This window comes from Dreissena polymorpha, chromosome 4 (genome assembly GCF_020536995.1).
Source record: "Dreissena polymorpha isolate Duluth1 chromosome 4, UMN_Dpol_1.0, whole genome shotgun sequence".
Classification (NCBI taxonomy): domain Eukaryota; kingdom Metazoa; phylum Mollusca; class Bivalvia; order Myida; family Dreissenidae; genus Dreissena; species Dreissena polymorpha.
The window spans coordinates 117,218,359-117,246,015 of NC_068358.1; the positions used below are offsets into that span (position 1 = coordinate 117,218,359).

The 27,657-nt window shown below is 34.3% G+C and overlaps 1 protein-coding gene across 1 annotated transcript in view; it reads left to right on the forward strand.

The window, feature by feature from the left end:
• LOC127879461 (ADAMTS-like protein 1) overlaps nt 1-27,657 on the forward strand; it is a 69,499-nt gene that overhangs the window by 19,894 nt on the left and 21,948 nt on the right. The gene's annotated exons all lie outside the window — the stretch shown is intronic.

Consider the following 27,657-nt stretch of genomic DNA (forward strand, 5'->3'; position numbering starts at 1 on the left):
GATCGCTCCGTCATGAACGCCTTGAAGGTCCCGCATTGTTCATGTAATTATGTTGATTTCCGCATTATGTTACGCTTTTCTAACATATTTGTAAATCACTTGGATTTCAGTAGGCAACTTGAATTACTCTGCTGCGTTCCCACGGATGCTAATAGTTCTGCCGGGGCATCCGCGGAAACTTCACTTATGATTATGATGTTTAATGGAGCGAAACCTCTCGGAAAGTGATAAGAATGTTATAATCTCGGAAGATGTAGTTGACATCATGTTGCCCCATGGGATGGCCTTAACGTTTTTTAAAGTTTGATGGAATGGTAGTTTGATAAAACTTAAAATGATGTTGCAAATTCACGGGTTAGTTTTTAGATATATTATACATATGAAGATTATGAACAGTTAAACAATTATGGACGGTATATGTGACTTGATGTGTTTGTGCGTTGGACAAATGTACCGCACTTGTACAGTCTGAGGGTAGATGGCTAAACACAATTAATATTAATGTAAGATATGAGGTGATAGTTTTGGCAGAAGTCGCGTGTGCACCGAGGAGCAACAAGAGCTTCTGCACTGGTGATCTGATCGGTTCAACTATGGAAGCCTTAGTGATTAAGGTTTATTGTGCAATAAACTGAACAGCAGTTTACACGTTATATATTCTGGACATTTATCATACACTGACAAAACATGTCTCATACATTCATATTGTGGATATTCATATCTGGGGTAAGACATTGTTTTGTATTTGAGGTATTATTGTATGATTTTGAAATAGTCCGTGTATTTTATGGACAGTGTAAGAAGAAAAGGCTACCGATTATTATTGTCGTGAATGTGCTTTAAGAAGCCCGCCTAAATTTACTCATATTATATATATTATGTAAGCTGTTAATTGGTCACATACACGGGGTGTTGGAGTAAAGACTGTTGAAACATGCCATTCCATCACGCTTAATGTATTGTGTGGCCTTGTGTTGTTCCGACATGCAAGTATAGGTTTGTAAATTAGCTTTTGAAACTCACGTTTAGAATTGCATAAGTAAGAAATCGTTTGCTTTACTTATCTTAACGATATTTGAGCTAATGTAACCCAAATATAAAACGAGGTGGTCTAGACTTCTTGGTTAGATATGTTTGGTTGTCTTTATGACATTATAAGGAAACTATATACATATTAAGGTAACATCTCTGAAAACCCATCTGTTATTGAATGTTATATCGAAAAGAGGAAGGAAAGATGCTGAACTTATTTTCTGCTGTTGTTGAATTAGATAGAGATAATAATTGATGATTCAGACTGGGCGTTTGAAAACACAATCCCATTCATAAATCTTTATGACGTATTTTATAGTAATAATATACGCTGATTTACAGATTTTCGTGAGACATAACCGTGTCTGTGAACATTGCTTGACATTATATCAAATCTTGGATTTTATTTGGCCGATTTCTGGCTAATTAAGAAATGCATCTAGATTATATGACATATTTTCATTATACTTACCGCACAATAAATCTGCATTATGAGGCGTAGTGTCTTTCTGTAGTACATGTTATTGCCAAACCACTGCAACTATTTCAAGATGGTCTATAGGGGTGTTAGGCAGAAGCTATAGTTTGAATTATGTTTAACTCTGGCTAGTGCACTTCATGTATCGATAGGAATCGCGACTTCAGATTTATATGTGGAGCTTCTCATTAAGCTATGATAGTCAAGCGATATGTAATCAAACACAGCATGCCGATGTCAAAGCATCTGAACGTTTGGAGTATGGAAAGAGGCTGTTCTTTTAAAATTATAAAATTATAGCACTCAATGAATCTTGATATATCGTTATACGGGATTTAGTTCAATGTTTGTGTTATTATTAAGTCTACTTATGACATTTTAGAAAATGCTAATTAATGGTTTATTAAAAAGGTTTAGCATGAGTTAACCTACCAACAAAGTTACCAATATCGATGCCCAATCGGAAACGAAAAAAATCGTCCTAAAATGAGATCCTTTCTTACGTACATAAAATCACACAGAAACCTTGTTTAAAAGAAATTACTCATGTGTTGTCATATATAATTAAACGTTCTTAAGCCTTAATGTGTAGCATTAAAACCACATCATAGACTGCACACTTCTGCACCCTGTTGCAATATTCCCGACAATTTACAGCGGGGTATCGGACCCAAGCAACCGGATAAATCATTGATGTAACAGAGCAATTGTTTATACTTCCACTTCAGTCCAATGTAAGCTACGTTATCTCAATTCAGCGTACTAAGCGGTATTTTATCATGATTCATTCAAGAATTTAATGGATTTTTGTAATGGAACCATACAATCGCTTTAGTTTTATTTTAAGTATTTCAATTGACTATTACATTTTAAAGGAAAAATCAAATAATGTCTTTTCATCATAAATTGACAATTTTACGATATATGATTGTATGATTGAATCTCTAAAGATTACGATACTGTCAGATTAAATACTGTCAAAGGAAGATTAGATAAAATAAATATACAACGTAATGTGTTATAGAATTGTAGTAAATGACAAATATTTGGTTTCTGATCTTTTGAAACAAATAACAATTAGTTTAAGCCACTCACAAGGTGCTTCCAAGAAAATGAACCATTAATATGAAACGAAGATATTGTTTGTTTGTGTGTTAGTTTTGCGAAGGTGTTGTGCTGTTTTCAACAGTATTTCAGTCAAGTCAATGCTGTCAGTAACCCCCATAAATTATTTATACGAAAATTTGCATATAAGATGTAAGGTTCGTTTCATGATATTCATCCACGTAAATTGTTATACAAATTCTTTATTCTAAAGTTTCGAATACTCTACAAGACCCTTCATACGTTAAGAAGTGAAACTGTTCATGAAAATTTTGGGACTTCAACTTAGAGCATATTGTTTATTATTTCCACAATTTCCACAAAATCAAATGCTTTATACACACCGTGGATAAATGTAATTTAAGCATATTGTATGTTTAAGCAATTAAGCAGACATTTAAATGTCATTTGGAAAGGTTCATGTTACATATGACCAGTTTTTCCTATATAGGGGCTTTATCGAAAAACACCTCGTCAGCAAAATAAGAAATTGTAAGAGTTGATTTTTGGAATTCAATAAACATATTTTTCCGTTAATTTGCATCAATATCAAATGCATTTGTAATTAATCCAAGGGTTTATGTATTGCCATTTAAATTAGAGTAACCTTTTTTTTCAAAATGTGAATATATATGCGATATAAAACAGTAAAACGTTGTATGTACCTAGTGATTTGTTGAGTTTCGATTAGGAACTATCTAAAGCACATTCAAAGTATTGGTAAAACATGGCTTTTCGCTTTCCAATGTCGTTGTTCGTACATTACGGAAGACAAAATAATCATGCATTTTTCCAATTTAAATAATTAAGCACAAAATTGTAAGCTCATGTTCTTACAACAATTCGGTTAATACAGGTACTATGACATAACGTACAAAACAAATCATAATAAAGTGTCTGAAGAGCAAGAATCATTTGTGTCTGGTATGGTCATCGGCTTGATTCAGATTTAGAATAAGTATCTGTTTTACCTGGAGTATGCGTATGGAGTATGCGTTTCTCCATTTACGACATACCATACCCCTGTCACGTTAAGAACGAATGATTTAATAGACGTCTCCACGTCGACCTCCACAGTTGCTCTAATAGTTTGTGTCAAGACAAGCGACTTCACCCTAATTTCCCATTGGTCACCCTGACGTGTATGTCGGCCAATAAAAAGCAATTTCGCATTTGCGCATTTACATATTAAGCATTGTCCAGATCGTGGGCGTTCACCTCCTTATCATCATAATAATCAGCCCCTACAACACCTCATCTTAGTTTTCGATTAGTGTTGCAGTAATCAGAATTCAAATTTAGCTATAATTTATGAAATCGTTATGTGTTATTATCATTTTTGGTTGTGTACAATAAAGAAGTCAATATACAATTGGTTCTTCGAACGTATGCTTAATAATTATTGCATAATTATTTGTGAATATTCAATATTTTACTTGCATTCATACACGAAGCCACAAGCTGACACCCAACACTTAAGAGATGACGTTTGTTGCTCTCTTTTGAGTTTAATTGCGAAAGCCAAATAAAGCTAAGATTTGAAAGTGGGCCGCATGCGATGGTATCTAACAGTGATATGTCTGCATTTTTTCATGACGAAAGAAAAATCAATATTTAGACATTTATTTAGAGGTAAATCATATGACCTCCTATCTACGTTACAGAAAAAGTATTGGGCTCATAATAATAATATGTAACGAAAGAAACAGATAAATAGCGACCAGTTAAAACTTTTAGAAATGCTTTTTAGTTTGAATGCGGAGAGATTATTGGCGCATTTGATTTTTTTTTCAAAATCCGTGCATGTTAATATTTTTTTCTAATATTTAGACATATCTCAAACATTCCTGTCTTCAGCAGATCGTTAAGAAAGATGACGACAGGTAGCAAAATCGCGTGTAAAATAATACCTGTCAATGCCATATATTGTTAACATTCCTATGTAGATATTGGAAAACTTAACTTTATGTTCATTATGTTTTATTATGTTTATGTAATATCCTACTCTTGTGCTAGATGAAGATAGCGGTCGTTATTAGAGCCTTTCACTTGTATCAGTTAATTGAGTCTCTATGGGAGCCTAGATTAACGCGACACGATAGTAAAGAGAGTGTTATTAAAACAGCGGTTGCCCCTGTCAAGGAATTTGAGGTATGGAAGACTTTTACATAAGATAAAACAATTGCTGCATCTTAAAAGAGTGTTTTGTTAAGCGTTTTTCAATTCCGAATACAGTTCATGTTACATACATTTTGAAAGATAAAAAAAATCCACAACGCTTGCGTAACACGGCGATCTGTCAGCCACTGATGAGAAGTCCGAAACAGATTTGTTACAGATAAAACAGGATAGCTTTTTGAAAATAAACTACGATTAGTGACATAACAAAAAATTAATTAAATCGCTCCTTATAAATCCGTCTAATTGGGATATCGTGTTTGTACCATATATGTAGGGTCAAATAAATCCCATTTTTCTAAAAATGAAAATTTAAACCTCTTAATAACATGGCGAATTTCTTTTATTTGCTATAACATCGAGATGTTAGCAATGAACGACAATGAACTATGAGGTATAGCATTTAAACAGCCGAATGTATCATTGAATGAACAGTGCAATAGTTACACCTCCACTTCAATCCTCAGTAATCTACTCTCAATTACACGATATGAAAACCACAGCTGGGCATTGAACTATGAATTATTTAAGTATGCGATTGCTTTTGAAATGAAAATGATCCCTCTTTGTCGTAAATTCAAAAGCGACTTAAATTCTACCGGAGATTAACCTTTGAATGTGTTATCAATATTGATTATCATTTTGATGTATGTGAGAGTTTAATTTTATGTTTATAGTTTTAAATAGTGTATAAACGCAGTTAATGGAAGATTACACTTAAAAGCAACACATAAGAGAATTGATCGACACAAGGTTAAACACATCAATCCGTGGGCGTATGCATTGCAATATCATGTGAAACTAGATAAACGACATCAATCGTGGTACTTCATAAAAAGATTATTTGGAACAGGACATTTTCATGTAATTTTCCACATGATTTCATTAAAGAGAGGAATAATATATGTTGAGATTTAAAGATAATGATGACTATGAACGATATATAGATACACATTGACTATTCTACTTCTCTTTGGTTCTTTTATGTGACGTTTAAGCTTCACATGTATGTATCTGTGCATTGACAACTGTCGTTAACGATGCAATTGTGTTATACAGTATTTAGTTGCATATATTCACATAGGAACATCGTTATATATCCAAGAGAAGCATTAATACATAAATAAAATACTTACATCAATACAAATAACATATTACATATACAAATAAAAGGACAGTTTTACATAAGGTAGTCAAATATGTTAAACATATGTATTGATAGGCCTACACTACAATATATAAATTTAACCATATGTATTTAAATTATTCAAATACTACTTTTCAACAATTGTTATTTATTTAAAAGTAACAACACACATTTTGTTTTATCGATATAAATCACCAGCCTAAGTGCTTTGCACAAAAAGCGCAACTACATATATTTAGCTACATCTGAGGGCCATCAACATTGTCCGAAACATTATTTTGCAATTTAATTAGCTCATCAAAAATCCTTATACTTTTGGTAAAATCTTGTCAGAGCTGCCCACATCATACATCCTTATATGTAAAGCGCATCATTTAAACATTTGAAACAGTATATGCATTATATTACTGCCGCATATGCATTATATTACTGTCGCATAACCCAAGCCTACATGGTAAGTAAACGTATAACTAGTACCAAGATATGTCCATAGATATGTCCCAACCACACGACACCAGATGCATTCTATGACCTTAAAATGTGCATAAAACATGTTGAAATATATATTTTGTCCTACGTACTCGGTTATTTTTTAAAAATATGTTTAAAATACATGTGTATTTCTTATTTTTAATAATTGTTTAAAGCTCAATATTATAGACAGCATATCTTAGTTCATTTCAAACTAAGATAAATTCTACTTAGAGCAACTATCAAATAAGCATTTATACTAAACTGAAATTGGTTACGAATTGTGTCGCCTATTGTCTGTTTGTTTGTTGTGGTCCAATTTATTTTCAATACTGTGTAGAACCTATAGATAGATAGAACCTGTAGATATAAAAATGCAACAATTTTCTCCACTTCTTCGCAGACAAGATTGCCAATTTGCGGGACACTCTTGACAAAATCTCTGTTAGCTATGATTCCCCAAACATTCAATCATCTGATTCAAGACTGCCACAAGCAACGTTCAGTGATTTTCGGCCAATTTCAGAGAATGAAGTCTCTAAACTGATGATGACCTCTAAATCTACAACATGTGAACCAGATGTCATTCCTACTCAAAAATTGAAACATAACTTAAATCTCTTCATACCTATTGTTACTGACATTATTAATAAAAAACTCACATCTGGCTCATTTCCAAATGAGTGAAAGGGTGCTCTCATAAAGCCTCTTTTGAAGAAGAAAGGTTTTCTCTTAGAACCCCAGAGCTACCGCCCTGTATCCAACCTCCCATTTTTTTTCCAAAGTACTCGAGAAGGAAGCTCTGTCACAAATAGTTTATCATGTCGACATCCACAATCTTCTACCCCAGTATCAAAGTGCTTACAGGAGATATCACGGAGTTGAAACAGCGATGCTGAAGATGTACCGTGGTATTCTTGAATCAATTGATCTGAATCTCGTGACACTTGTAGTGATGATTGACCTGAGCGCTGCATTTGACACCATAGACATTCTTTCAGCTCTTCGGCTGATGCAAGATGACTTCGGTATTACCAACACTGCACTCAGGTGGATTGAATCCTACCACACTGACAGAACCATGAAGGTCAAGATTGGCAATGCTTCGTCTGACTCCATGCCACTACGCTGTGGCGTCCCACAGGGCTCTTGCGCTGGACCGGTTATCTTCTCAATGTATATAGCTGGGCTAAACAGGGTTGTTCAAAACTATTCAGCTGACCTTTACGGTTATGCTGATGACCATAAAGTTGCCTTTAAAATAAAAGCTGGAAATCAACAACGTGAATCTAACATCATTAACCAACTGAATAACTGTCTTGAAAATATAATTAACTGGATGACTAGATACAAGCTCAAAATGAACAATGAAAAAACTGAAATTATAGCTTATGGGACAAAACAACAATTAGAAAAGCTAAACATTACTAGTGTGATAGTTGGTGGTTGTGATGTGAAGTGTGTTGACAATGTTCGCGACCTTGGGGTGCATATGTCAAGTACCTTAAATTTTGATCTGCATATTCGTAAGAAATGCCAAGTCGCCTATTGCCAGTTAAGAAACTTGTGGTGTATCCGGAAACATTTGACACAAATCCACTGAAATTCTTGTTCATGGTCTAATTCATTCCCATCTTGACTTCTGTAATGGACTCTTGCTGACATTCCGGCATATCAGCTGAGCAAATGACAAAGAATTCAAAACAATGCTGTCAGGTTGGTAACCTGCGCATCGTATGAAGAACGTAGTTCCGACTTGCTAATACGATTACATTGGCTTCCAGTGCAGGCAAGGATAATGTTCAAGGTGCTTGTCATTGTTTTCCGGGTCGTTAAGGGCACTGCGCCAATTTACCTCCGATCGACCTTTACACATGCACAAGGCAACTGCCGCTTGTGATCATCAGTAGGCATCAAGTTCCGTGTGCCATGGCATAGAACAAAGATCGCCGACAGGTCACTTGCAGTGGTAGGACCAAAATGGTGGAATGTGCTTCCCGGACATTTGAAATCGGCTGACTCGGAAACAACATTTAAGAGCAAGCTCAAAACCTACCTATTTGAGCGTTTCCATAACACTTAGATGCATTCATGTAACCTGCAAGCTCACTAGATGATATCTCAATCTGTGTATATAGGACGTTTTGTGAAGCGCTTTGCGCTATACAAGTGTATTTGTATTTGTAACCTATCAACAACTTGATATGCATATTGGTTAAATATTGACCCAAGGTGTGTTAATTATTGTTTGACAGGTGGCATTCAAAAAGAAATAGTATATACATATAACTATTTCAATAATTTTGACATTAAATAATAAAAGCTATACAAGTAAAATGAAGCGGGTATATTACTCAATCAATCTCACTTTACACTTTATTTGGCTGTGTATAATCTGGACTGATTCTTGGACGACTTATCGTGTACTTATTGATATTTGTTCATGTAAGGTATGTTGATTACGTGTGCGTTGATTGTTTGTTCCATTAACTTTGACATCAATATTCATGATTCACTGTATTTCAAACGTGTTTATTAACCAAATTCTCTGGAGTAAAAGTGTGCACGTAAATAGCATTATTAACCTTTTAACTTTTTGTTTTCTTTACAAGGAAATTAGTTATAAGCCGAATCAAACATCAACAGAAAGAACTACAAATCCGAGCAACAATCGAAATTTCCAACCTAAATATAGTAACTTCATATTATGAAATTACATCATAAGGAAACAAACAAAAGACACCATTTCTGAAATAAATGCACGGATTAAGATCGTATGAGCCGATTTGTGCCAAAATGTGTGTTAAGCTATGTAAGGCGAGCGCAGTTCCAGAACAGCCTGCGCATCCGCGAAGTCTGATGAGGCTCTTCCATGTCCGCTATAAAGTCATGCAATGGTTCATGATCTCATTAACGGACAGTGGGCTCCTGATAAGACTGTTCGAAGACGAAGGCTAGTCAGGATATGGCATAACACCCGTATATGGTCGTATGCCTTTAAGTCCCAAACCAACGAATACTTCAGAACCAAAATTTGCCGAAAATCGTGCAACTGACAACACTCTGACAAAATAAATCGATCAAATGAATAACATTTGCTAACCTTAACAGACACGAACTCTAACATAACTACGAGAACACATTAAAATGATGTTACTTTAATACTAGAGGTAGTATATATCCACGGAATATTGTAACGGCATATAATAATTGTACTATCCGCCCGTTCGTATGACCGTCCGTGCGTGGAAGGTAATAGACTCGATCGTTTCATATAGAACCAACAACACTTGGTACATGTGCTTGATACTGGCATATTTGTTTCTTTTGTTCATTTTTTTAATTACACATGTGATTTCCTAGACGTTTACCTACTTTGGTTGAGTCAAATGCTCTTCATCATGGTAAACATATTTTACTGTTTCGACTTACCCCAATACCGCTTGCATATGGGTAATGGTAATACATACAGATACAAAAGCAGATGGTTTTTATGAGGTTAATACGACCGGCCTTTTCGGATTATTCTCTCTAAGTTAATTTATAATAAATTAAAAAGACTCGGCACCATTACCCTGTGACATTTTACTTCGCGAGTTTAAAGTCGCATGCATACTCTCATTAAATAAGCATTTATATGTACATATCTGGTGAATCACATGTCTCAAATGGACATATTCTATCTGGGTTTTTAAATGCTTATGTCACTTACTGGTAGGGTGTTGCCGGTCAAAAACATACGAACGTCTTTGTCCGTTACGTTTAATGGATTGTGTCGCATATAATTGCTCCAAAAACGCGTGTTTAATATCGCGCATATATTTTCAGTTGTTTAAGAATAAATAAACACATTTGTTGTTTTGTTGCACGAAATTGTTTCTTCCAGTTTTTGTATTAAGCTACCTTCAGAGTGCACTCTGTCACTTTATTTCGTTACTATCAAACGTTAATCGATATTTTAGACTAAACATGACGATGGCAATTGTTTGGATTTTTTAATATCTTCCAATCATCATTCATAACGCTGGTTTACACATTTTTTAATGTGATAAAAATTGTTATCCGTGTATGCGGAGATTTCTTTTTCTGAATGGCCCTATGGCTGTGAAAATTCTTATATCGATTTGTTTAAAAAGTTTTTTTGGCACATACTTTATAAAGATGCCAGGAAATGAGCAATACGACTATTTTATTGTTCATGATGACCGGAGGAAAAGGCTTCTGCTTCCGACAGAGATTTTTTATCTGAATTTAAGTAATGTGTATTATGTAGACTATAATGTAGACTCCATGCACACGAAACCATTTAAATTATTTAAATCGATAACCATTTTGGGTAACGATTTTAGTGTTATTTGTATGAGTTAATGATGCTCCAACAATTCATTATAATGTATTTATGGACGCGCGTATATAATTTGGATACAGGTAGATAACGGAATGAAAACTTGACCATGCTCTATCATTTTACAAAAGTACAAAAGTTTGACGCAATACCATAGTTCGGAATGAACGAGTCATCCTGCGGAATGAACTACCGGGTATTCTCGGAACTGCATCTGTTATCCAGATACTTCGCTCTATGGGTAATCCGTACGCACACAAGGTTCTTCTCATTTTAACGACATGCTGCTGTGCTTAGTTTATAAAGCAGCATGAGCTATTATCATTTCACCTTAGTTAATAACATTCCTCAGAGGTATAAGAATTTTAAGAATGCAAATGTGCAAACAATGTAGTGCATTATTATGCATGCATGATTGTAGTATCCAAATAATATTGATGCGAGAGTGCACTTCATTTAATGTCGTCGTATCTACGCTGAGATTCGATAAAAAATAAAATGAATTCCTTGTGAAAATCTTTTATGTTGAATGAATTTTTTCTTAAAAGTTAAAGCCCCCTTTTCTAAATGTACACCCCAATTGGTTGGTTTTTATTTTCACGTAGAGTTAATTTAATACACGTGGACAAACGTTTATGCAATTTAGACAACAACGATTTCAAGAAATTAACACTATTCCACAAATAAAATATAGTCAATTTATTGCTGTAAGCAAACACATTGCGTTAACTTTTTATGTTAATCAATAAAATTAAAATGTAAATTAAAAAAGTTGAAAAATGAGTGAATTAATGTTTTATTATACACAATTAAATCACAGTACGAAAGCATATGTTATTACAAGCACCATTAACCAACAAAACTCCACCCGAAATCAATAACATTTTTATAGTCGCGGGTTGTTAATGATATGATGTATTTCATGTTGTATGCTTTTCTTTCATGCTAAAGTACCTGGATTCCATTAAATGGCCTGAATTACACTGCTCCATTCCCACGGAATCTTATAGTTCGTAACCACATTGGATGAAGCATGCACTGCATGAGGACTCGCGTTGAAAATCTTTTGCCTCTCGATGTTTAATGGACTCAAACCTGCCCGAAAGGGATACGACTGGTACGATGTCTATATATGTTGTTGACACCATGCGACAGAAACGTTCATTAACCGTGGAATGTTGGACAGTTTAAGCTTATTCAACTGACGTTAGTGATGGAAAGCAAGGCGAAAGTGTGATACAGTGACCATACATAGGATGGTTTTAAAAAAAAAGTTTAAGACATCACATGAAGTGGACTGCAGATTCGTACGAGATGATTTGTTCGTTTGACAAATGACATATATTGTTCTGTACTAATCAAACAGATAATGGCTTAACAAATTATTATTCACATAATTTATATTGTATTAAATAACGAAAGTCGTGTAAAGTCATACTAGAAACAGCTATTTGTCCCCATAAGAGGCGGTAACGATACTGTATTTGTGGTGTTTTTAAGTTAACATCGGAACTCATTGTGTATATTTCTGAGCAGTGCTCTAGTTATATATTACGGGCAGTTATCTTACATTGACAAAACATGCGTAATACATACAAAGCTTGGATACTCATATCTGAGGTAAGGAACTGTTTTGTACAATAATATACATGTAAGATACTTCATGTATTGTATGATATCTGATAAAGAACATTTTGCTGTTTAAAATAACCATTGAAGAAACAGTATTTAAAAATAAATAAGTTCTAAAAGAATGACCCAGTTTTAATTTTTTAACCCTATCACTAAGCTATGTTGCAGAAAAAAAAACAGTTAATTACATAACAAATTAACTTTTCATTCGATTACAATGGTGTATTATGAATTAACGAAAAACATTAAGCACGGAAATAAAGGCATCATCTTCTAAAGAAGCCAAACACATATATCATACGTTTGGAAAGCTATAAAATTGTCACACAATGTCAGCCTCGTTGTAGAATGGTAGTCAATTTTGTTTAATGTCTCATGTCCTATTTTATTGCTCCGACGTGCATTTATTAAATATAACTGTTAATACTTCATTTAATACATGACATTTGGAATTACATATTTCAGCATTTAAGCTGGCTTCATATAAAGCCATCTGTATGTGAATATTATTTCGAAAAGATTAATAGAAAGACGTTGAACTTAACTTAAGCTGTTGTTTAGTCAGATTCAGATTGTTTTTCGTTCAGACAAGTTGTTAAAAAACATCAACAACAAACACAGCAACAACAACAACAACAAAAACACACACCTTATTCTGATATTTTATGTCATTTCGTTCGTTTTCTCATGTTTTGGACTGAGCTTAAATTAAAATTAACTTGATCTTGGGTGTTAAGTAGAATAACACTTAATATCGATAATTTGTCATAAAGTTTTTGCTCAGACTATTTGTTCTCATTTAAAACTAGATTTTGTAGTGTTTTTGACTTATAAGTCCTACACGGAATGTTTGTTTCTTGAACGGACATGACCACACAGGACTGTATCATGAATGTTTTGTATAAAAAAGCTGGGGGAAAAAAATAAAAAAATTCTCATATCACATAATATTAGTACTCTCCTTGAAAAATAAATATAAAATTAAGATCAGACTGAATTGTGTGGTTGTCGATTTTGAAACAAAAACCACTCGTTTGACTCGCAGGTTTTGTTGCGACAATTGCGACATTCAACCGTTGTGCTCTGAAACTCCGTTTCGAAATTCGCGATATCCAACCGTTTTACTTGGAATCTTCGTTTCGACATTTGCGTCGAACCTGTCATTGATCACACGAAGAACGCAGCATTTTGTCGACGTTCCATGTTAAACTTGCTATCATGTTTGATGTTTGTTAAATGAGTGGCATTTCCATCTTTTCAAAAGATTTGGCGAAAGCAAAACAACAACAATAAAAACAACGATATCAGAATTAAATTAGATGATAATGCGTTGAAGTCTAATTTTTATTCCGCTTTAAAGGTCTGTGATTTATATGAAGACTTCATATGCTGGGGCATTTCACATTTTGCGACATTTTTCCATTAAAAGTAGATTTTACAATTATACATTTTGCACGTAAATTCTATGTACACCTACATAGCTCACATAATCTATGTTGGGTTCGTATAGATCTACGCTGGTTACCTGCGAGGAAATTTGAGGAGACAACATTTTACAGAGGCCAAATCGGTTTTTAATGTGAAAGTGTATAAACAGAATCGGACTACGAGAGAACATATGTATTAAATCACGTAAACTTGTTTTATTAGTAGCACAGCCCCATTAATAATTTTATTTAGGACTGCCCTTGGAATTTGTTCACGTCATTATATCATTATGGATTTTTGTGACGTCATACGCCCGACTTTCCCAGTTGTAATCTACATGCATAGGTCATTGGGTTTATAACGTTCCATTTTATTTATATTTTCTCTCTGATAGTCGTTTCTTGTTTGATTTAATTATTTTTAATTTGTTTAGCAGTCACATAAACAACCAAGCTATGTAATATGGAATTTTTACACCCATTATTGCTGCTTCTTCCTGTATTTGCGCGATGATTATCTGAGATATTAACTCTATGAGTCTACATTCTCAAATCTTTTCTATAAAGAAGGAATGTAGTTGACAATTGTTAATAGTTTTATTTGATCGTTCGTCAAAAAGTTGTAATTCTGTTACTCTTGTATCTTCAATGCAATTGAGTAATTAAATAGTAATTAAATTGAATGCGTTTTAATTCCCTTTTATTACTGTTTAATTTGAGTTACAATGCTATGACGTTAAATTTTATTTACACTTAAATGTATTATGAATATTGCTGGGCCAAGTGTGAGGTTGAGCGCTCTATAACCAGGTTTAAACCCCCAATGCTTTGCATTGACCGTTCCAAGGCGGTGGCCCCAGCTTTATTCATATTTTGTGTTTATGTTGGTTTGTATTGTGCTGTATTGTGCTGTTTTGTACTGTTTGGGCAATCGGTCACTTGCCTTAAATAAAGGACCAACTAATTGTTTTTAATGAAAATTCAATACTGCTCCAGCAGCTGGAGTTTCACTTCTTTATATTGTAACCATATAGTTATACAGTTTTGAACGCGTAAATTGAAGAATATATTTTTATTTTGTTATGTACAGTTTTTGTTCCGTCAGATACTCGTGTAAGAGGATAATGACACACTCGCGAGTAATTCGCTGTACAAATAATCATTTTAATACCATACATTTGTAGCATCATAGATAGACACTAAAACGAGTTTCGTTCTTGATGTCATTATTCACGACACAATATGTTTTATGAGGTATACATTTGACTTTATGCTGATTTGGTAGGTACGTTTTTTTCCCTTCAAAACTCCTTTTTATTTTGTTCGATGAAAAAAAAATCACATGCTTCGTTTTCAAAAGTAATACACACATGGCACACATTCCCGATAAAATTCGAAAAGAGCAACTGGAAGATATGAAAATTGCTTTTTCGAACTCAATCAAATTTCGATTCAAAGGAAACGTCTTAGGGGTCATATTCAAAAGGAGTAGTAGAGCATGGTATAATTGTTTGCGATGATCAGATGAAATTTGTCTACCAATCTTTTATTTGTAAATGTTGATGACTTGCAGATTTTCATGAAACTTGATACTTTCCATATACATCATCTTCAATAGAGTGATACATGATATCTAAGCATGTTTTATATTTGGCCGACTGATGGCTTCAACATTGTTTAATAGATGTTTGTAAAGAGTTGTAAACATAAAAAAATGGCAGACTGGCGGTTATATTGAAAAAAAGTTTGAAGGTTTTCAAATGCTCTTCAAAAATATGTACAGTGCACCACAATTCTTATACATAATGAGTTGTTGAACTTGACATGTTATATGTTGATTAGCTTCAATATGACCGACTGGCAGATATCTTGGATAAAAACGCAGCTTCTTTCGGAAGGACTGTAAAAGTCAACACGAACATCTTCATGATATAATATGTCTAGAGAGCAAGAACTGCATGGGTTTCTTCAAGGTCATTCTTCGATATAAAATGCTAAACTACAGCGCTTTAAGTCTAACCCTTACATCGGTTTGAGAGCGGCATGTGGGGATATTAATTGCACCTATTATTTTAAACACATTCAGTGTGGCTAGTTCTATTTAATTGTAGATAGCGATCTGAGAGATGTATACGTAGAGCCACTAATTGTGTATCTGCTAGAGCGGGTTGATAGTCAAGGCATTGATAATAAAACAAATCGTGCTGCTGTGAATGAGTCTAAACTTCTTGAATATGATTAGTGGCCTTAATTTGATATAAAAAAATTCATGATTGAGGAAACAGTTTATTCAAGGCTGTATTTCATTCCAGATATTTTCCCGAGGTACTTGACATCATAGTTAAGTGTAATTATGGCAGTTGTCTAAAATAAAATGCAAATAGCGAATTCGCTTTCACTACCAGCCACTATCCGAAATTGTGCTTTTATTAGTTTATTTAATCACAAATCTTCTGATATATCAAAGTTAGAATGGGTTTCTTTGGGAAAAGGTAATAAGAGTAATGCTCTTTCGTGTATATGAATCACGAAGCAAACGCATTTAAAGTTATTTATTATTGTACAATAAAATTCTTACCCTACACGTCTCGACAAAAAATCCACTTTAGAACAAAAACAATAGGTTCCCGTAACCATTCAAGTATTATCGCTATTGTTTACATATGACGTTCGCCCCCTGTAAAGTAAAGTAATCTCAATTAAGCAGTACTATAAACACCACAGCTGGGTAGTATATAAGTACACGTTCATGAATTAAATCCATTTTTTGTTATGGAAACAGAATGATTTCATATGTTCAAATATTTAAAATGCTTTTACAATTCTACATGAAATAAGACAATCAGCTTGTTGTCATGAAACGATGGCGTTTAAACGATATACGGATTACATGGTATTATTGCTGCTGAAAGCATGAAGATAAATCCATGGAATGAAGGTTTGGTGAAGGAAATCAAAATCAATGTTTTAATAATTGTTTGTATAAATTTACATAAAAGTCAGCAGACACAAGCTCATTCTTTAATAATAGTTAAGCCGATACATACAATATTTAAACAAATATAACGTTACTTTGTTGTTTGGAAAGTATAAATAACGTATCAGTTATGGGCAAAACAACATAAAATATTCCTTTTGCGACATGCCACACCATTGTCGTGTTAAGAACGCATTGGTGTTGTCACCATCAGTTCCAGGGGTCTCTCTGGCCTGTTATGTCGGCCATTATGTAGTAGTAATGTATTTACGATATACCAAACATTCTTGCCACAAACTAAAAATCATCCTCACCTTGTCATCCACGTGTATTATTTTTTTATCATCATGTATTTTTTTGTCTATGGAAACAATTGGTGTGTGATGGTCTCTTTGAACTCCTTTCAAATAATAACCGCTTAATTATTGGCTTGTTCAATCATTTTACTTATAATTTCTAAATTTCCCGCTAGCAACTGAGTTTGGTGTGTTTAGCCATTAAATAGGTTGATATTTCAATTGAGGCAATGTTACCTGATTGGGTGAACAAACAGAAAACTTTCCGTTACGAAAAAGAAATAAAAATTAAGACACTTATTTGGCGAAAAAAGTTAAATTTGATTAGAATATTAATTTTTTCAAAATGTGTGTATAGAAAGTGCTATTCAGAAAATAGTTCTAATAAAATTCATGTTTTATACAGTTGAAAGATATAATGAAAAACTTAAATCGTGTGAAATAAAATCACAACGTTTACTGTTTCTGTTGTTTCTGTCATTAAGTCTGACAAAATACTTTAATGGATAAAGCAGGAGCATACAATATAAACAATAACGATTTACATATAAAGTGACTTAAGAGATCTTTACGAATAAAATGCGTCAAATGTATAGATCGTTGTGAAGTCATACCCATAGGGTCAGATAAATTCGGAACCTGGGTAATTTCAATGCATTTTGCTCTAACACTTTAATATCGATATCTGTATACCTTAATATCTTGTTGCAATATAATCGAAAAATAATGACGGGTTAATGCATTCAAACTGATCGATAAATCATTTACGTAATAGAGCAATTGTTTACATTTCACGTTCAGTCCCCTGAAAGCCTGTGTGAATCTCAATTAAGCAATATAAGCACAACAACTGGGTATTCTGTCCTGATTCATTCAAGAAAGCACTGGAAACGAAAACCATACATCAACGGTGAACATTTAATTTAATAATAATATACAACTAGTATTAGTTCTACCGGGTATAAGTCGATGAATGTGCGATCATTATAGAGTGTCATGTTAATAATATGTGCTTTTATTTTTATGATAATAGTTGTGTATGGTTAATGAGAACTGTTGAATAATGCCTTTTGGAGCACGAGACAGGGTTTGTCATAAATTATTGATAAGTATTAGTGGTTGGTTATGCTTGCTTATATTATGCGAAACTAGACAAAAGGGATAGTGAGGAGGGAATAGTGGCATGCACATTATTATTTCACTGAATTGGTGAATACAATATGTATGGCACAAAGATAATAATTATAAGCAACACACTCTTGATGCAAATTGATAAAGTCACTTGAAGACGCTTCTCTCTGCTCTTTCTCTTGTAAAACTTTTTCGAACAAAGTCGTTTTTAAATACCGCACATTTGATACAAATAGTATACTCTTAAACATGAATTACTTTTACCTTTTATTGTCAATTATATTACATCAATACATTGAAAGGCATACACACTGTATACACATATTTTAAAATTTAACTATGAATAGTTACCTTGAATTTTGATAGACAAGAATGGTTATAGATTTTTTTTAGCATTATCTGGTCATAAAGTAATCTTGTCAAGTAATATTCAAATCATTATCTGGTCATAAAATAATCTTGTCAAGTAATATTCAAATCATTTGACACGTCCAGAATCTATGAACAAGAATTGAAAACGAATATCCAACCTTGAAAAGTGACCTTTACTTCTGATGGAAAAATATGTGTAATTTACGAGAAACATCTTGTGAAGTTGGTTATTAATATCAATAAGTGAGTCTGCAAGAATCCTCCATTTTTGCCAGGACATGACTCTTGGAATGTTTACGAAACGAAACAATGAATCATACCAATATATTGCTCCTTGAAGTTCAAAGGGATATCTTTATGTGTAAACAAACAAACAAAATCCTTACTCTACTTAGCCTGCTCTAATCATGAGAGATCCAAAACAGACGACTCACCAAAATAATGAATTCCCTATTTGGACAGTTGTCAAAATATTCATGCAATGAATCCAAAATAATTTAATTAATTGTTACAAAATATGTTCAAATAAATATACAATTTAGTACACTGATGACATGTCTTTTTTCTTCTCTCATTTTAAAATTTGTGTAGTACAGCTATACAATAACACTGCTAATCTTTGTCAATATTTATCGACCAACTAGATAGTTAAAATGATTTGTTTGATTTGTGCATATAATTGTTATAATACAAATTTTGATATAATACAATGAATTATTGTGGTATGATTTTTACAATTTTTATATATTCATAGTAAACATAGTGTGTTTTTTACGTCTCTTTGGATATACTAACTCAAATTTTGTGCTACTTACACATATTCTTTTGTTCGGTATGGAGCAGGATAGCCTCGACCTGCACATACCTACGAACAACGTAAATAAAGTCTATTTTCTAAACAACAAAAATTAAAAGAATGCGATACTATCAATTTAGCCAATGTAAGAGTTAATATACAAATCAGTTTAATACAGTGAACGGTTATTTCATCCGAATCAAAACAATGCTCCTACACTTGTATTAAACTGGTCATTTAATGGAAAGTGCATACACATAGGCAGATTTGTTCTTCTTTCGTTGACAATCGTTAACCAAGACAACTAACTGCATGAAAATTGAATCACGCCTTATTCGTATACTCAATGTGTAACTCACTAACATCCATTCGAATGAAACTAGTCTCCTAACTGCATCTCCTATCCAGATAATTGGCTGCAGGGGTGCATAGTGTGCACAAATCATTGCTTCTCATTTAAAGGACGTGCTGTTGTGAGGAGTTTATACAGCTGAATTGAGCTTTTATTCAAGCATGCAGTATTGCCTTAATCTGTGTGCATAGATCGTCGGCCTTAATGGAAACATCTGGATGTTGTTTATGCGGATAGTGTCATAGAATTGTTATTTTAATTAGATGAATTAGAAAGTACAAACCACTCCATGTTGAATTGAGTATTTAAAAGGAATACATGTATTTAAATTTATAACTTGAATTTTGTTTTTCTAAATTTACACTAAATGATGTCGGTTTACTTTTTGTTTACTTTCACGTAGACCGAATATTATAAAAATGTGTTATAACATTCAGTTCTCAGTACAAGCAATCTGATGTAACATGCTCCATTACCAAAGAAAGCTCCATCATAGACGCTTTGTAGGTCGCGTGTTGTTAATGTTCTTCTGTTGTTTTCCGCGTTATGGTACGCGTTTCTTACATCTTTGTAAATCACTTTGATTCCAGTAGGCAACCTGAATAACCCTGCTACGTTCCAACGGATGTTAATAGTTTTAATTAGTGCATTACCGGGGATATCGGCGGAGTACTTCACTTTTGATTTAGATGTTTATTGGGCTAAATCCTCTCACCAAGTGATGCGAAAGTTATAATGTCGAAATATGTAGTTGACATCATGTTGCCTCATGGGATGGCCTTAAGGTGTTTAACAGTGGATACTTTGGTAGTTTGATGCGTATAAAACTGAGATTGGTATTGCGAAGTCACAGGGTAGTTTGGATACAGAAATGTTACATAAGAATATTATAAAAAAGTTATGGACTGTATATATGACCTGATGTGTTTGTGCGTTGGGCGTGATGTGTTTGTGCGTTGGACAAATTTAACGGACTTGTACAGTCTGAGGGTACATACATAAACACAATTAATATTAATGTAAAATACGATGTAATCATTTTGGCAGAAGTCACGTATTCACTGAGGAGCAACTAGAACTTCTGCAATGATGATTTGATCGGTTCAACTATAAAAGCCTTAGTGATTAAGATAAATTGTGCATTACATTGAAAAGCAGTTTACACGTAATATTTTCCGGGCATTTATCGTTCAGTGACAAAACATGTCTCATACATGCACATTGTGGATACTCATATCTGGGGTAAGACATTGTTTTGTATTATAATATCACTGTAAAATACTTAATGTATTGTACTTACTCTGTAAGAAGAAAACACTACTGACTACTATTTGTGTTGCAAAATAACCACGTCAAGTGAAAGTATTTCAAGAAGCATACCTTGAGTTTACTCAAATAGTTTGGGTAAGTTATTCACTTGTAACATAGGAAGTTGCAGTAAAACTGTTTGAACATGCCATTCCATTACGCTTTATGTAATGAGTCTCGTTTTATTGTTCAGACGTGCATGAATACTGATGTAAATAAGCTTTTGAAACACAACAATCCATAAGTAAGAAATCGTTTACTTAACTTATCTTAATGATATTTGATCTAATTCCACCCACATGGTTTACGCGGTGTTCTAGACTTCTAGGTAAGAAATGTTATGTTGGTTTTATGACATTTTCAGGCAAATATCACATACTGTGGTAACCCATCTATAATTGAATGGTAGATCGAAAAGACACATACAATATATTGCACTTAATTCATGATGTTGAGAAAAGTTGAGATAAGAATTGTCCATTTAGACAGTGTGTTTGAAAAGAAATAAAAACAACAAGAAAACAAACAACAAATTTAACAACGAAATACATCCCATTAAAATATTTGTGCTTACAGTCCCAGGATAGAAATTAATTGACCCAAGATGTATTGTCTGTCAAGGTATTATGCACTTTGACTACAATCAACACTTTCTTTACCATAGCATGTTTGAGGTCCCCATGTAGACAAAATGATGGGTAATTATCAAATTTCGTATGTGTTTAATTCCTTATCCCAACGCTATGATGAAAGAATATAATATGTACTTTCCTCACAAGCGTGTTAAAGTCCTTATCCCGACGATATGATGAATGTATATAATATCTACTTTCCTCAAAAACGTGTTTAAGTCCTTATACCACCGCTGTGATGAATGAATATAATATCCATTTTCTTCAAAAACGTGTTTCAGTCCTTATCCCGACGCTGTTATATAATATGCACTTTCCTCAAAAACGTGTTAAAGTCCTTATCCCGACGCTGCCACCAGTGTTACAATTTCGGGGGGGGGGGGGGGGGTAAAGTTCATAACTTCACAACACAGTATATACACTCTACATTTTATTTACACACTACGAGAATAAATATATACACCAATAATGTTTATTTGTTAACTGTCTTCACAATCTAGGTAAAATCCATTCTCTCTCAAACTTCAACCAACTCTCTCAATTACTACTTGTATCTTTACATCTCTACGTTCAATTCTACTCTGTCCCAGCTTCTCACTGCACCTGGCTTTTTATACAAATCTGTCCACCCTCCCATATTTGGATGTGTGGAAAGACACTGATTGGACCTACCATTTAATTGATATTTATTAGTGCAACTGTTAAAATATTTGACAAGCAGACTTTGCAGAGCAACACACCTGACTAGTCTTTATTATGAAATGATGACCACATGGTATCTTGTTCTGATAACACATGTCCACCATGCCCCGATGGCATCAAACAAAGCAGTCTAAATTGAGTTCAGATATTAAAAATTACAACACTAGATTAACGCGACACGATGGTAAAGAGAGTGTTATTCAAACAGCGGTTACGCCTGTCAAGGAATTTGAGGTATGGAAGATGTTTAAATTAGATAAATCACTTACTGCATCCTGAGATAGTGTATTGTATGCGTTCTTTAACCAGGTTTTCCGAAGGAAAAACTGGTTATTAGATTGACGATGTCGGCGGGCGGGCTGGCTGGCGTGCGGGCTGGCGGGCGGAACAAGCTTGTCCGGGCCATAACTTTGTCGTTCATTGTCAGATTTTAAAATCATTTGGCACATTTGTTCACCTTCATTAGACGGTGTGTCGCGCGAAAGAATTACGTCGATATCTCCAAGGTCAAGGTCACAATGTGAGTTTGAAGGTCAAAAATGGCCATAAATGAGCTTGTCCGGGCCATAACTTTGTCGTTCATTGTCAGATTTTAAATCATTTGGCACATTTGTTCACCATCATTAAACTGTGTGTCGCGCGAAAGAATTACGTCGATATCTCCAAGGTCAAGGTCACAATTTGAGTTTGAAGGTCAAAAATGGCCATAAATGAGCTTGTCCGGGCCATTTCTTTGTGATTCATTGTGAGATTTTAAAATCATTTTGCACATTTGTTCACCATCATTAGACGGTGTGTCGCGCGAAAAAAATCAGGTCGATATCTCTAATGCCAAGGTCACAATTTGAGTTTGAAGGTCAAAAATGGCCATAAATGAGCTTGTCTGGGCCATTACTATGTCATTAATTGTGACATTTTAAAATCATTTTGCACATTTGTTCACCATTATTGGACGATGTGTCGCGCGAAAGAATTACGTCAATATCTCCAAGGTCAAGGTCGCCACAACTAAAAATTTATTATATGAACAATCAGTAACACTGCACATTTTGATTTTGAGTTGTCTCTCTTTATCAGACTTTTTAAAAATTAAAATCACGGTCAATTTTACACAAGGGGGTTAACAATACACATTTTGAATTGTCTCCCTTTATCAGACTTTTTTCAACTGAAAACCTGGTTTTGTGACAATTTTGTCCCTTGTAAAATTTCGAATTGAGTTTTAATTACATAAAATGGGAAAGATTTCGGGCACTGACCTTAAGTCCGAAACATGTTTCTCAAACGCTGATAAGTAAAATAATCAAAGCGCTGAAGGCAATGAAGTTGTTTGCTTTTGCACAATCTTAGAAGCAACTCAGTTTTCAAACTTATGTTATAGCTTTTTATATCGCAAGTTTGAAATGAACACAACCCAATCAAATTTTAAAGAGTGTGTCTTAAAGCACAGGTCGATATGTGTGTGATTGTTTATCCTCATATTTATGTTAAAGAGATGGTTGCTGCACTGGCAACCATCTTTTGAATTTTGGTTTCCTTGCTCAAGAATAACAAGCCTATAATCATGTACACGTTGTGATATGTGTATCTAATACTCCATCTATTTTCTTTAAATTTTTGAGAAACAATGTTGCCCACATGACAGACTTTTAATGCAGCATGAAGCCCCGTTTTCACTGAAAGCAGCCAATATATACAGATTTCAACGATAAACTTACCAATGTCGTCGCACAAGCTGTTATAAACACTAGACTGGCAAATATGTCCCACAAGCTCTTAAGCCTATTGTTTACATAATTATAGCCTGTCTGCATCAGTGCACCAATGAAGTATAAACAGGCAGCGGTAATCGTTTCTAGCGTAGTGACTTGAAGTTACCGCCCTTAGCGTAGCTAAGCACATACTGATTTGCAAAACATACTCTGTAAATTTAGTTGGCCGCTAACGCGACCAAATAAAAATTAAATTTATGTGATCGTTTATTAAAAACGCGTCTAAAGAAGGTGGAATCGAGTTTGAATCATTCCCTTTTAGGTCATTTCGTTTTTTTTTCTTGAAAAAAATATTTAAATTACTTCAGAACATGGGCAATTTCTATGCATTTTGCTGTAACATCGAGATGTAAGCATCCTGTTGCAATATTGCCGCCAATTAACTGCAGGGTATCGCATTCAACCAGCCGGATAGATCATTGAAGATAGAGCGCACTAGTTTACACTTCTACTTCAGTACTAATCTACTCTCAATTAAGCGATATGAACGCAACAGATGGGTATTGTATCATGAATCATTCAAGAATGCTATGGCTTTTGTAATGAAAATTATACATTTTCGTTGTATTGTCAGTTTTTAAAAAAATTAGTATTAAAATTCTACCGGAGATTAGCCGTTGATTGTTTATCTTATATATTGGCATTTTGATGTATGTGAGCTTTTAATTGTATTATAATAGTTGCTTATAGTATCCAAATACAGTTAAAGAAAGCTATACTTTAGCAACATAAAAAGATTTTATCGTTAAAAGGTCAAACATATCAGTCTCTAGATAATATAAATAAAACGTGGTACTTTATAAAAGAATACTTGAGATTGGAAATGTTTTTATCTTTTTTGAGCACGTGTTGGGGATTATACGTGGGGAATTAACGACAATAATGACAAGACAGGAGCTATTGGTGCAAATTGGTTAGTTTACATCTCTTCTTTAGTGTATGTGTTTTAGATGAAGCGAATCAGTTTCGCAATGACCATTGTTTATACAAAGCTCTGATAAATTCAATCCGTTTCAACAAAACAGTATGATCTTGAAGAGAATCGACCATGACCTTTGACTGACAAGTGCCATATGCAGCGTTTTTAGTATTACATATATTTAAACAGTTTATATGCATCAACAATTTGATCAGGCTCTTTAAACCACCGTGAAATCAACACTACTCCATTGGGAAGAGACCTGGAACACAACCGTCAGCTACATCAGGAAAATCCAGATCTTCATCAACACCTGCCCCAAGAAGATCCACTTTCCAGACAACCCAAGGTGATATTGTCCGGCCAGTGGATCTTAAGAATCTTCTTGATGCATGTTGACCTACGAACAGTTATGGAGTAGAACAAAGCAGCAGCTCGTGGCCGAGGGCATGCTTCACAGACGTTGACGACGGATATGTCACACCTGCAAGCCTGAATCAAATGCAACAAGGTTATCTCTCAACAGGAACCCCAAAGGGAAGAAGAGGGGGACGGCGGTCTACAAACACCCGCCGCCGAAATTTGAATGCGGATGTCAAGCAGATGAGCAAGACGTGGAAACAGCTTGAGAGACTCGCACAGAACCTAGACGGCTGGAGGAAGTGGAGCAGCGGCATTTGTCCCAAACGGCACCATATGGGAATATGAGATGAGATATGCCACTTAGACAGACTAGCATAGTTTTCAATATTTGACGCATTATCTGGTCATAAAAATCATTAAGTCGGTTTATATTCAGATCTATTACACAATTAGACTATTCGAACTGTAAGGGTATTCGACCTTCAATAATGACCTTGACCATTGAACGTCAAACGTGCTTCAATTACAAGACTCATCATGTGACCATGGTCACGATCAATAATCTGCAGACACCATCAAACTCCAACCAGACATGTATCGAGCGAAAATAACATAATGATGAGTTTTTGACCTTGTATCTTGAAGTTAAGAAATGCGCTTTGATGAAAATATATTGGTCGTACATGTGATGCACACATCGACGTTTCTGAGTGTAAAGAAAGTAAATGGCGTTAATTTCACTGAAAACATGTCGTTTGTAGGGAACAAACATGTATGTCACGATGCGTATTTCCGAAAGCGATCTGTGCGAATGGAACATATTCTATTGACGCACGGTACCAACATGGTATACTTATCTAAATTGTTCTCTTGGGGCATCACCAGCTTTCGAGTGAACAGAAAATTAAATTAAAACGTTATTTTACCTATTGCAGTGCTGTTTTGTGTATTTTTTTTTTGGTAAGGCGTCTATAAGAAACGGTTAATGCAAAGTATTATCTTAAATATATAGGGTTCGGTGGCTTTAATAAACTACTGACCAACACATTGATTCCTTCATCACCCCACTCATTCAAAAGGTCGAAAGGATCGAGTTAATATCATTATGTCTCCTACTTTCATGTAGCACAAGACCGATACGGAAATTTTTTCACTTCAATTTGAAAAAAAAATGACTAAAATCGCTCCAGCATATTGCTCACATCCGTTCTTTACAGACGTAATGATGGATTTAACAGCGCAATGTAATTAACAGCATCACGTGCGCACATGAAGCCAGAACGCCCAGGTTCCTTACTGCACACACCACAGATATAATACATCACAACTGTCATGTTTCACATCTTTTTGTAAGCATTCATACACAATTGCCTAACGAGCAATGTCAAATAAAACCATCATCCACAAGAAACGACAGTAAATCTAGAAAGTTGAAAACTATATCCCAGCCAGATGTTCTCGTGTAATATGCATGGTTCTCAGGGTAAATTAATAAAGTAAAGTGACTAAATGTTTTATACTGTTCTTACTTGCAAATTGTTCTAGAACTTACTTGCAAACACTTTCTTAACAGATAACAACTTTTCTTTTAAATAAAGTGTCAATAAAACCATGAATTAATGCGCACCACTCGTCTATCATTGAGTCCTTCGAAATAATGCAAGCTAGTTAATCATGTTTAAAGTCACATAAATACTTAAAATAAACGAATATTCATCGTCGGAAGAACGACGTATTCGTGTGAACTACGTCGTGCTTCCGACGCTGCCCGAAGCCAATCTTGCGTTCGCTCGTAAATGTTCGGATATTCACAAAGAATTTATTGTCACAAATAAACATAACAAAAATAAACGAGCATTTTGTATCGCGTTTTCCCATAGTAACCACAACAGACTAAGCTGTTCCCGTGAGTAAAGTATGTCAAATCGACTTACCAACTCGTAGCCAATATTTTCTTAGTCCTATCCACAATTTTGCTTTTGGCATGCCCACTACTTGATATGTCGTTCAGCAGCTTACCAAGAAGTTCCCAGTATAAACATACACTTATCATAACTGCACCTCCAAAGATATGCGGCGTTAAGGCAAACAATGATTATTTGAATCCATGGGTTTATTTTTTCGATATGCAAAACGTGAATGCACTTGTCGTTGAAAACTTGGCTCCTGCCATAAGGTATACTGATTTTGTGTGTGTAAACTTTATTTTTTAAATATTGAACA